This window comes from Ceratotherium simum, chromosome 24, assembly GCF_057802395.1.
Source record: "Ceratotherium simum simum isolate JZ-2026a chromosome 24, ASM5780239v1, whole genome shotgun sequence".
Taxonomy (NCBI): Eukaryota; Metazoa; Chordata; class Mammalia; order Perissodactyla; family Rhinocerotidae; genus Ceratotherium; species Ceratotherium simum.
Window position 1 is genome coordinate 20,094,784 of NC_141923.1, and position 14,149 is coordinate 20,108,932.

A 14,149-nucleotide genomic window follows, 5' to 3' on the forward strand; every position below is an offset into this window, starting at 1 on the left:
AAAAAAACAAATATGAAAATAAAAAATAAAACCCTCTTAGGACCAGAATAAGCTACATAGTAAATAAATAAATCGGGCAAAGTCTAGAAGAGATCCCTGGGTTATAATGAGGAAACAGAAAATTGATAAAAGTGAGTATCTCACACCTCATGGTTCATTCAAAGCCTTGAAAAGAGATGGGCAAAATTAAACAAATCCTCTTTTAGCTGATTGATAGAAGATATGTCATGAGATCAAGAAAGGTTGAGTGATGCAAGGATCATAACTATCATCAAACCAGCCAATCACAACCATCCAACTGTGCAATTTGAATTAGTAACTCATCAATCATAGGTCAATATAATACTTTTTCATGTTGCAATTGCTAGTTACCGTGGAAGTCTTTTTATCATTATATTCACATGTTTTTTTTTCCTATAGCAAACATTCTATTGCTTTGATTTGTGACATAGTTATAGCTCTATTTATCTCACTCATTAATAGAAACTTCAGTTTGCAAAACACCTTATTCATTTAGCCCGGTTCTGGAAGACTTAAGCCAGACCCATTTGAACTGGAAAGGGCTTTCACTGAAACCAAGGGACAACGTTTCATGGAACCAGCAACTCTGGCAGAATCTGATGGCTTTCCATCCTGTACAGATTGCAAGCTAAATGAAATACCTTTGAAATTGATTGAATAGATTATATTCTGAAGTAGAGTGCACAACCATCTCTGTTTGCCTAGGACTGAGAGGTTCCTAGGAAGGATACTTTCAGTGCTAAACTTGAGAAAATCTCGGGCAAACAGGGATGGCTAGTCACCCTAGGAACAGTATACTTAAGTCAGTCCACCAAACCTGTGTCTCATCAAATCACTAACGGTATCTGGGTCTTGGGCATAAAGCTTAGATTCTTCTGTAACCAAGAGCCACAGTTCCCATCCAATTCCCTCAGGATTCTACAGGTGTTAGAGTCTGTCATTGTGCAGAATTAGGGAGGAAAGAAAGAATTCTGTGTGTTCACGGACTTGATCGGGTAAAAGTGGGGATAGCGGAAAGAGCAAATGGTCAACGTTTGGTTGATAAGAAACAACAACTGACATGTATTTTCACTACTACTGGCTCCTTGGCAACATCTTTTAGAATGTGAAAACTAACAAGATATAGGAATTAGAGGACATATTATCACAAGGCTCTAACATTGTTAAAAACTCATCTCCATGATTAATAGAATTTTAAAAGTGGCCCAAGGATCAAGACTTAATCAAATTAAAGCCAATTATCTGATGTGCTGCATAGTGTAAACTTGGTTCTGTAACCCTGCTGGCACTTTATCTCAGTTGAGTAACTGCATAGACTCTTGAGTGTTGATAAATGTCAAATTAAGAATCTGGTTTCTCAAACTTTATGAATTTATCTCCTTTAAGGTAAATGATTCTTCTTACCACCATGGAGTCCAATAAATCCATTTCACTGATGTGCTAATATTTGCTGTTGATATCAGTACTGTTAGCATAATATGAGAGACTAATATCTGTGTCATGAAAGTCATCATGTTAAATTCCCCAAGCAAAGAGCTAGACATCATTGCAAGCAGGAGGCCGGCCCATTCCCCAAAATGGCAATTGCTCATTGTGAGTGACTACATTAAAATGCTTCATATTTTTTTCAAGGTCAGTCCTTACACCTCAAAGAAAGTGGAGATAGAGCTAAATATTCCCATAGTAGCCTAGGAAAAGCTGATTCTTGTAAAGTTTCACAGGCAAGCTTAATAGGAATGACTCTATTACTCCATGTCCCTTTAACAGCAGAAAATATTTCTTCCATGGGATGGTTGTAAAGTGGTAGTTTAAGCATTTTTCACGTTGGGATTCTGAGATTCTAGGAAACGAGGTCACTTTCAAGGTTACTTGTTTCTGCAGAGTGACTAGAAGTCACGTCACTTGAATACATAAGTGGTGTCATTTGTTATATTGTGTATACTTACACTTTAGTCTTGTCTGTAACCAACTTATAACAACCTTGATTCCAGATCCAGATTTATTATTATTAATATACTTCTATGTAAAAGTACTGACTATAAAACTAAGTGGGTCATTACTAGGAGTATTTGACAGCCTTTTGCTAAATTCAAAAAGACCACATGGAAATATACTTCCTGCTAGACAGCTGTCCTCATAAAAAATCTGCTCTCACAAGAAGCATCCTTGTTGACCAGCTGAATGAGCCACTTGTGTCTGGGCAGAAATCCATTCATTCTGATGCTGATGCATTGCTAGGAGGCAAGAGAAAAAATGCTCTTTCTACACATACTTTACAAATAATAAAAAAAATAGATATAAAAAATTGGACTTCATTAGTTTAAATTTGACATTCTTAATCATCAATTCAACAATAGCACAGACAAAAAGCAAATTACCAACATTCTCTTGAACATTTCACATGATGGCTTCTCTTTTTCTAGTTTATTTCTCCATGACACTGATGTGGGAAAGGCTTTGCTTTTATTGGTTTCTCTGTGAAAATAGCAAAGCTATAAGGAATACACTTCTATTATTGTAGATTAGTTCTCTTTCTTATAGAACATAAGATTTCTTTGCTCTCGAGGTAAATTAACCTTAAATAGAATTGATGACAAATAAATGGATAAAAAGTGGAAATGTCAGCCTCTTTCTCTGTGAAAACAGGAAATGCACACTTCGGAAAAAGACAAGGCTAAAAGAGTCGCTGTCAGAATCCTTCACTCCCTTGGAACAACTGCACAGCTTGCCCTTGAAAATCGAGTGAAGTGTTCCTAATTCAGAGTTATAGCAGTCCTGCTACATGAAATCTCTTAATATTAGAGTAAAATGTGAAAAATAACTATATTATTTTTCAAGATATAATCATTCACCTATTGCCTTTTAGGAATTTTATTTTACACACCGGGTCCTTTTCCTAGGCATATAACGTTATTTATTTCCAAAGGCGTAGATGAGGAAAAACAAATATGATGTGGTTTAGTAAAAAGACAGAGAATAAACATAAAGAAAAAGAAATGAAAAAAAAAAAAAGATAGTGAATAATACTGACCTAGCTTCAAATAGCAATTCCATCAGTTAATACGAATTGACCCTTTATATGTTGTTTATCCCTTTTGCCTAATCTTCATGTGCATAAAATTAGCTTATGCTGCTTCACAGGGTTGATAATGACATTTAACCAAAACATGTACCATGTGCCTAGCACAGTACAATGTTTGTCCCATTTTGGCAGCTCACAGTAAAAATAATATAGGAAATCTCTTTTTCTTTCTTGAATTATTGAATCTGCCTGAATATACCAACTTCTTAAGCATATTTTCTCTTATTACCGAAGCAAGTTAAAATTTCTCTTTTTTATAAATGCCTATTCACTTACATCCAGTTAGACTCAAAATAAATTGATCATAGCCTGTCTTATATTACAATTTTAGAAGTCTTCTTCCTGCAAGATGACCCTTATTTTAGAGCACAAGAGCCATGATTTATATTTTTGCATAAATAACCTCACTCAGCCTTCATCTGGCATAAAGTTGTTTTGTCTTTAGTTGTAAAATGGTTGTTGTATGAATAGCAGACCACCAGCAATGGTTGGCTCTTAGCTTTGGCACAAAGTGTAGGGAAAAATAGATGTGAAGGTTTTCACATGCTGTTTTCTATCCCAAAATATTGTAATAACAATGCCTTATGAAATATAAACTGTTAAAAAAAATCTAAAAGTCAATGTAACAAAACACCCACGTATTTAAACAAAAGATTGTAGGGGATCCTGGAACACTGTTTAAATTGGATGGTGGTAAAGAAAAAGTTAAAGAATGACCCAAATGGAATGCCAAAGGAAAAGAGTTCAGAAAAAAAGATAAATGAATGCCTTTGGGGCAGGCGAGGCATTGTAGAATGTGGTTTTACTTTTCCCCCTATTTCTTGAAGAATACAGGCAAGAGCAATCATCAAACATATTTTTTCCAAGTGAAAAGGAGGCAAGATAAAGGAGTGAGGGAGAGACTGTCCAGGTCTGAGAAAAGATGACCCCTTTTAATGTTCAATTTGGCTGTATCTCAGGAGGGCACCGCTTTCTCATTTGGGGCTCAGCTTTATGTGTTTTCCAAGCAAGTTGCTTAGCAAGTTGCTTTTTGGCAAGCCCTAACATCACTGTAATATAAAGTCACTTTCTTCATCTGGTGTGACGTTTCCTGAGTTCTTCATGGAAAGCTCAGTATCTTTAAATTAGTGAGAATCACAAATGTTAGCTGCTTTCTTGGGATTTCATCCTAACTGGAGCGTGCCCTTGCAGAGGTTTTAGAAGCTGGATGTTTCGGGAGTTCTCGTCCCTGGAGATTACGCAGGGTGTTGATATTTTTGATGACCAGCAAGAATGGAATGGGCAGTAAATCAAGTTGTCTCCTTAGACCAAATTCTTGTGGCTCTCTAACCATTGTATTAGGTTTGGAGACTGTGTCATGTAAATAAAAGGATAAAGGGAACCAGATACACATAAAACCCACAGAGTCCAACTGGCCATATAGAAGAGGAGCTCCTGCTTCCCCCTCTGCTGGACGTTTATAGGCTGGTGTTAAATATGTTGATTAGCATTCTGCATTTTTATTGGGAGAATTTGCAAAACCACCAACAGAAACCAGAAAGCAACCACTATTCTTATGAGTTTTTCTTTTCATTCTTTCTTTTCTCCTCCCTCTCTTCCATCCTCTTAACTCCTTCTGACTTTCTGTCTGCTTTGGTTTGAATCAGGTAACTTAAATATTTCACCAGATTTTACAGAAGGCAACACTTTACTTCTACATTTGGTGGCCTTTGCCAACTATTATAACAGCATTGAATTTAAGCCTTTTAAATTTGTTGCTTAGATACATTGTCCGTTTCAGTCTGTATCCAGACGTACGTTTTTCGGTATCAATGTTACTACTCTGAAAACATCCCTATGCATTGGTCGCATCTATTCCTTGACAGACTTAGGTATCTAACCTGAATATAAGTTACAAGTGTTTACGCAGGCTAGAAGGTGTCTGTCATTCTGTTTTCCATCTCTAACACGATATCATGGGAAGACAGCTATATTTCCAGTGTTAAAACTGTTCTGTAGTCCTCTGGGTAATGTTAGGATCCCTGAGTAAATGTACAGAGCCATAGTTTTCTTCTTTTAACTCCGTATGATATTTGATAGTTACTGAATGGACCTTTTAAAAAGTTATTTTTAATCTTGGTTACTTTTTCAAAGTGAGTCTTCAGTCTGTGTGTGTGTGTGTGTGTTGTGGAATCAAAAAAATTGAATTCAAATATAAACTCTATACATTAATAACTATGATTTGAAAAATATGTTCTCTAAAAATTTAAATTCCTCATATATAAACATGAAAAACAGCCCATCTTCTCTTTTAAAATTGATATGAGTGTATTAGATTACGTATTTGTGCTATTTTTGTAAATATCATAAAATTCCATAAATTTGAGTTGCTTTTATTATCTTTCAACCAACAAAAAAGGATTCTAAATTACATCAACAATAATTATATTAAAAATGAAATAAGATAAATATAATTCCTTGTAAGGCTTTCTGTAATAATCTATAACTTTGTTAGATAGATACCTACTTAAGATTTATTTTTTCTAGGGGAGTATTTTTTGTCTAGGCTTGTCATAGTTGTCCACAATGGCCAAATATGCCTTTTACAATTACTGAAAGCATCGCTACCTAAAACTAATCACTATGTTTCCCTTCACAAACAATATAAGGCAATTGGTAGACTTTACTTCTAATTATCCTTCTCATTGTCCGTGTTACTATTGTCTAATTTTACCTCCATCTTCTCTTTATATCCCATTAGAATTAGTCATTGTTGTTATTTTCACATTATTTTAGTGCTAATATTCATTTTGATTTATCTACATATTTACCAGTTTACTTGATCATCATTGTCTCTTGTATCCTACTTCTTCATTCTGTATCAAATTTTTTCTATTGGAGAATCTCCTTTAGTACTTGATTCATTGAGTGTTCATGAGCGATATATCTCAATTTTTGTTTGTCACATAATGTCTTTATTATTAATGTTTGGGGACTTCTGGTGACAATTTAATATATTTCATGGTAGATGTAAGATTGAAGATAAGGTGGGCCTGGGTTGAAGAACAGGATGTAAGTATTATATATTCTGACAGATAAACATGGAAGTAACATGATTAAAACATAGTGGGCAAAGAGAAATGACAAAGTAAAAGAAGAAACTCATTGGTTGCTGTGTAGGTGATAGGTGGTGTTGAGGGAGGTTTTATTTAAAATGATAAAACGAAATAATAGAAGTCTAGGGAATGGAAGGGAGACATAAGGCATCGTAAAATGTATTATTAAAAATTTACCACTGGAAAAACTATACAAACTTTCTTAAAGATAAAATATATACAAAAGAAAGTAAAAGGAAAAGAGAATGCAAAGAAACAAATGCAGTAAATATGGTACACCTACTAAATATGAGTTAAAATAACATGAGAAATTTCAGATAAAATAAAATTGTATGTAAATAGATTCATAAACCTACATAAAATGGATAATATTCTAGGAAAAATGTCTATTTTTTCCTAGAAGAAATAGGTAAATTTATAACAGAACTCTACCTCCATAAAAATACACCAAGTCTAGAGGGGTTCACAGAGGAGTTTTACCAAACTTTCAAAATCTAGATAATCCCCATATAATTTAGAATAGCTCCACAGTGTAGGAAAATAAAGAAAATTGTCAATTTTTTAAATAAAGTAAGTATAGCTTTGAGACCTAAACATGACAAAAATAATACAAAAAGAAAACTAAAGACCAAACTCACTTATGAATATCAATGCAACATATTAAATAATTTCTTAGAACACAGAATCTAATAGCACATTGAAATAATGTATAAGGACAAAATGGGTTTTTGTTCCTAACAGTTTAAAGATATTTCAGTATTAGGAAGCTTGTAACATAATTTACCACATCGAATGATGTGCGGAGAAAAAATATGATTGTCTTCATAGACATTAAACAGGGCTTTGACAAAACAGTCATGAGAAAACAGTCCAGAAAATAGAACAGATACTTCCTCCAGATGATTTTCACGCGCAAGTGTGTATGTGTGCACATATGGCATCATACATATGTGTGTGTATATATATGTGTGTATATATACATACATACATATCAGAAGTATAAATGAGAGACTAATGAATGGTTGAGACTAGTGAAATTGTTGCCTATACGAGTAGGATGGAATAGGGAAGACAGTGAGTCTTCCCTGAAGATATATTTTTAAATAATTTTGACTTTTGAATCATGAAAATGTTTTACATAATCACAAAATAAAATTGTCATAAAACGTGAAAAAGGCACCGTAAAATTGAATGCATACACACACAATAGCAACAATAGCTGTGCGAGCCTATGTTTGAGACTGACATGCCCTTGGACACCCACTCACTCGTATTGCATGTTTATTTACTGCTCTAGCTATGAAGTTTCCTGTGTATTTCTTCTACCTGAAGATCTCTCCTTTTTCTTTCAGACTTGCTTATATATTTAAAATTTAAAAAATATTTCATCTAGCATTTCTATGTGCCTTAAAATGAACAGGGTCTTTATTAAATCATTCTACCAGTTGCCCAAATAACACATCTTTGATAAGACATTCTTAAACAGTTAAATTTATCCCAGTAAAATTTTTAAAAATCACAAGTACATGTGTGTTCTTTGGCTAATATACAATTACATTTTAATTTTCTTTTCCTGAAATAGGTTTCAGGTCAGTCTCTCCAACATACATTCTTCAACCAGGTTGTAAGCTGCTTGATGAGAAACCGTGTTATCCACATTTTCCCCAACATTATTAGAAACTAGCATAAAGCTAAATCTTTGGAAAGTGCTCAATAAAAAATAGAAAAATCTATAAATATTAGTCATATTCTGATAAATTTATAATATTGAGAACAAGACAGAATGTGACTGCCTTGTGCAGCAATAATGATTAATCACTTGGACCATTGCTCTTTGGGGCTTGGTATTAGCAATGACCCTTCAATTATCTTGACTTGTAATAATGCAGCCCAAAGCTAATTTCTACAGAAAAGACCAGCGTATAGGATTACCTTTATCTTAACAACAAAAAGACACAGCATACATAGCCATAGCTCTTGCCTCAATTCCAGGCTATCTTGAACATTTGTGTACCCATTCCTGTTGCGGAGATTTAAATGATCATGTGACAGATCATCCGTTCAAGGTCAGGTTGGCTCAGATCATTGGTATGCTGATTTATTGGTTCTGTCTACTTATGTTTCCTGAAGGATTATGCTATATTGCTAGGTGCTTGTTTAAAAGTTTACTTAGATTGTAGATACTGGACCACAGAATGAAACTCATCCACTCCCTGGACTACACATTTCCAAACTTACATAGGGAGGTAATTCAACAAAAACAACACTAATCAACATAAACAATACAAACAACATTAACACTAGAGAATTCAACATAAACAACACTAAACATAACAGCTAATGCTGACTGAGGACCTCATATGGGAAGGCACTATTTTAAAGATGCTGCACTAAAAGACTCATTTAATCCTCCCCATATAGGATCTGAGCACCATTGTTTTGCATAATTCTGTTTTCTCAAAGTTTCATGATTTACAAGTGGCCATATGATTTGGGAGCTGAATCAAAGTTCAGTTTCATGCTTTTAACCACACCTCACTGCTTACTCCTAGTCCACAACTTCCTGGTTTTAACATTTGTTTTTGGTGAGAGAGAGAGGTAAAGAGGAGTTACTCATTCTTCCATATTATTAATTGGAGTGAATTTTTACACTTCTTACTTTCTTTTCACAAAGGAATATTCAACACGTTGATGGGGGTGAAGAATGCCACAAGAAAGAGTTGGACTGATGAACATGTGCCATTGTGCTTGGAAATAAATTTTTGCTGTAATTCCTGTGATCAAACCAAATGAGCAAATCTCACTTTTAACTTCCTGAGACGAACTGCACGTTTCAACTTGCTTGCTGTGTCGTGAACTTGTTACTGGAAAAATCACTTTCGAATTACAGTAGCAGTTGTTAAAGAAGCTCCTTACAAAGCATCACAGATGATTTATACTTTCTACATTTATAAGAAAAATTCCATTCTTCACTGCAAACCTTTCAGGAAGTCCTTGAGAAACTTTAAACTCAATCCTGCAGACATGACGGGCTGATTAAACATACAACATGTGGGTCCTCCTTCTGAACACCTTTGAGGGCCATCCTTCATAAACAGTATCAGTGGCTGCCACATGGGCTTAGTCACACAGAAGTAAGGCATTTTCACAGCTTTCTCTGCCCTCTCTGCTAGATGCATGTGAGACTTAATTTTTAATTTTTTCATCTCTGGACCTTCTTGGAGCAGACACTAGCAGTTGTGCCAGAATGTACAGGGTTTAATGATGTTCAGAATTGCTTCATGGCCAAAGCCAGAGAGAATAGTCCTTGACCTGGGTACATTGATGATCCTGGACTTCTGAATGGAAAAGGGAGAATACTGAGTTTTAATATATCCTTTCTGTTTTACACCCAAATCTCATGCATTGTCAGTTTGAAAATAACAGTATTTATTTTTGAGTGGCTGAATGTTTGTTGATATTTATAGCTCCCCAAATGAGTTGTATACCGACATGTGTTGGGAAGATATTGGGAGTTTTAGACACTTTTTACACACTTTGGGGACAAATGTGAATGTAAGGCCTGAGGCTAACAGTTTCAAAGAGGAGAACAATGGTATTTGAAGATGGATCTAATTATTAATAAAAAGGGATGTTCAGAGAGAGATTATTATCACTCGATCTGTGGTTTGTATGCATTAAAATTAAACCAATTATTATAGAATTTTTTTTTTTTTGTAATTTTAGGAAGAGTATTATAACTATTAGAAGTTCCAGGCTATATTCTGACACATTTTAAAATATTTCTAAATTGTATAGATATGGAACATGTATTATCAGTAGCAATTTTATTTATTGAAATTTCCTGAAGGCATTTAGCATAGCGTTTTTGAAATAAAAATATTGTCACTTAGTTTCACACTTTCAGTAAAATTTTAATATGATGTTTTTTTTTGCCTAGAAGACAAGAATGCATATGGTCCAAAGTTATCCAGAAAAATTGTTAATCAAATAATATTGGCAGCAATAAATCTATGAAGGCAGCTCTGCTTTGAGGAGCTCCAATAAAGTAACAAGTGGAGTTTTGCAATATTTTTTACAAATTTGAAGCAAAAACCAAACCACTTTTTCATGCTTTTAGTGGTAGTGTACAAGCCTTGTCTTTACAAAAAATGAACTTAATTATTACTTGTGATACATGGTGAGCAATTACTATAATACATACACATACATATATACATGTGTGTGTGTGTATATACACAGTTGACACTAATTATATAAATGTAACTATGTTTAGAAAAATGTCTGGGAAATATCACAAAATATTGACAGTTGCTAATGAGTGGTGGTACTTTTTGAAATCTTTTTCACAGTTTTTCATATTACTCTCAAGTACTATAGTGATTCTATATTACACTTATAATAGCTTTGATGTTAGATTTTAAGGTGAGTTTGAATACAGGGCAATCCCTCATTTTCATTATTGGAATATAAAAAGAGAAGCTTTTTGGTCAACTTGATTATGTAAACATTTAAAAATGCAGATGAAATAGTCACATGTCCCCCATAATATTTACTCTACTCTTCAGTAACATATATAAAATCCCATATTATATGATATAATCTGGAATTTTTTTCTATTGTTTCAGATCATAGAGCAATTTTTTCGACTTCTTAATGTGGATCCTGGACATCAGTGTCTTCATCGACACTAGAAATACTTTCTGACTTTGTTGTCACTGTAGTTCCAAGCACAGTCTCTTTCATTTTACTCTATTTTGTTGAGATACAGCACTTTTAAAACTGTGTATGATGTTGCTACTGAAAATGTTTGCCCAAGTACACAAATTCTCCTTTGCACGGTATTCTGACATTTCCCCCCATTCATCCTGCATTTGTAAATTTGTGATCTGCACAGTGTAAGCCCTTACTGTATTTCTTTGTTAATCTTGTAAAAAAAAGCATGATTAAATTGGCGTCTCCTATGGAACTTGCTCCCAAAAGAATTGTTACTAAATATGAAAACAGCTCTGAATCATCCACCTCCATATTTATATATGTATGTATGTGTGTGTATATACATATATATATGAATTGTTTAGGCGAACTGCGTAAACTTACCAAACTAATGATAATTTGTTTATTTTCTGGCAATTCTTTTTCTCCAAATGATATTTTGTTGTCTAACAGAAGGCAATTAAGAAAGAACTGTGCTATAAAGACTACAATATAAGATGACTCTCTTACATTTTAAGGGTACTTTTAAGAAAAAGGAGATGTCTTGTCTTATATTTTGGCATAGAGCAATACAAATATTATTTTTAATGTGTAATGTGCATATGTTGTATTGCTTGAGAATATTGAAGCTTGTAGTTGAGGACAAAGAAAACAGATGGGTGTGAGGAAATTCATGAGTTATAATAGATAAATTGTTGTTGAGTAGTGCATATGTATGAACATAGAAAGGGATGAAAGGACAAAATGACACCCAACATGCATGAAACACTGAAGACAGTTAATATACATGAGACTCTAAATGTAAGAGATCCTAAATGTTCATCAGGTATTAAATATACATGAGGTATCTCAGGCATTGAATATTTATGATACACTAAATAAACATAAGGCACGTGAGACAGACAATAATCAGGCAGTCTTGGTTAAGCTTCCCATTGGTGACACCCTTTCTGTGCCAAGTGTCCTCTCCCCAAGAAGCACATGAAATCCAGAGATGTCCAGCCAGCTAATTGGTGAGCTACAGTTGTGGCCATGCAGATGCACCCTTGCAGTCCTCAGGTAGGACATGTGTGTGTCATTGGCCCAAGTACTCCCCACACTATGAGAGAGAAAGGATATCTGAACCTTGTATATCCCAGGATTTTTGTGGTCCTTCTGCTCTGTACTGTATCCTATGCGTGCTCTTACACTGTCACTTTGTTTTAGATTCTCACAGCACTCATTTCAAATGGATTTAATAAACCACACAATGCAAGCATTTTAATTCAGTCTGTTGAATGTTTCTGTCCCATATCTCTAGGATAGCTTGCCTGATAGTGTACTTTGACACTACCGTTGTATCAAGATAATTTCTTCCATGACAAAATTAACTTGCACCCCAGCTCAGACTTCACCATTATCATCAAAAAAAAAAAAAAAAAAATACTTAATGTGTAAGAGAAATATCAAAGACAGGGTTTCACTGCACTCTTTCTTCACACTTGAAAACAAAAGGGGAGTTTGCTCTGCAAAATTTTTTCAATTGAAATGTAGATGTTACAGTTAAGAAAATTCAAGCTATCTGGGCTATGTCCTATGTGTGTGTGTTTCTGAGGGTGAGGCCTGGAAAGAAGTAAGATCCTAAGGTAATGGCCTTATAAAAGTGTCTGTTCAAATATAACTAAAGCCAAGAGACAATTGTACGTTTTTGAGACGAGAACTTGAAGACTGAGAGAGATCGTGATGATGCTAAAACACGAGGAAACACGACCTCTCATATTTGAAGGGCCTGTCAGTAGGATTTAAATTTACAATTAGAGAATTCTTCTTTGACTTTTATTAAGGCTTTCTGAGAAGAATAATTGAGATCCCCTTGGGGAAATTTTATTCAGAGAGTGCCTCAACCTCAATGACACCATGGCATCAAAGGTATTAGAATTTGTGATTGGATTGAACAAGAGCCTCTGTTGTCTGTAAACTGAGGTGGTGAACTTGGAATATTAACCTTTCAGACAACACAAGAATATAAAATTCTAGTTGCATTTCTTTTAAAAATGTAAATACACTTAACATATCCACCCAGGCTGACCTGACAACATGTCAGGTTACAGAATTTTTAAAAATCTTTATAGATTGATGTCTTCCTATAGATTTTGGATTCCAATGAATTTCCTGCAAGTTTTAGGGAAAACTTCACAATCTTCTTGTTACGAGAAGTTATACATCTGCAGCTTTCAAAATCTAGATTCTCCTGTAAGTTCACAAGAGAATATTTTATGATAATCTCTCCCACTGACATCCTTACTTCCATTCTGATGGATATTGTCCTAATTCCATACATATCACCTCTAATGTAAATAAGGTAAAAATTTCAATATTTTCATTGTTTTATGCTTTCTCTATGACTGTACATTTTTTAGATTTCATAATTTAAGTAATCTTACACGAATAAACTATGCATTTGGAAAATGTGGAAGAACATAAAATGAAAACATCTACCATCTATATGTTTTTAAAGAGCTATTTGTACCTATTTAGGGACTTTTGTATTGGAAGTGTGTGTGTACTTTATTTATGTGTTTTTGTCTTTATTGTGAATAATATATATATTATCTTGTAAGCTGCTTGTTTAATTTAATATATTATAAATATACTTGCATCTTAAGAACATTTTCATCAGTATCAATTTTAGGGTACAAATATAATTCAGTTTGTTGTGTATATATATATTTCAATAATTTATATAAACAGTATCTTGAATCAGAACCACCACTTTGCAAAATTATAAGACTATCTATCTGTATGTATCACAGTTTACGTGAATTGCCGCTCTCTGTAAGATTGTGCCTGATGGCCCTGCCTCAAATCCATTTCCAATAATTTCAAGTTTTCATTATTAAATAACAATATAATAAACATCTTAAGGATAAAACCCTTGGACACAATCGTAATAATTTGCTTAGAATAAATTCTTATATTTAGTATTGCTTGGACGAGGAGGAGACTATTGAGCCACTTGATACATATTAACCAAATCTTTTTTCATAAAGGATAAATTTATCTCACCTACGAAATGGGTGTGATATTGTTTTTTCCTTGAACTTTCATTTGTATATCATATTATCATTAAAAATATGTCTACCAGCTTAAAAAGTAAAAAATTATACTGTTTCAACATACATTATTTGTTTATTCTGTAGTTTGAATTTTTTCACGAGGTTATTTGTAATTTTTATGTCTTATTTGATGAAATTTT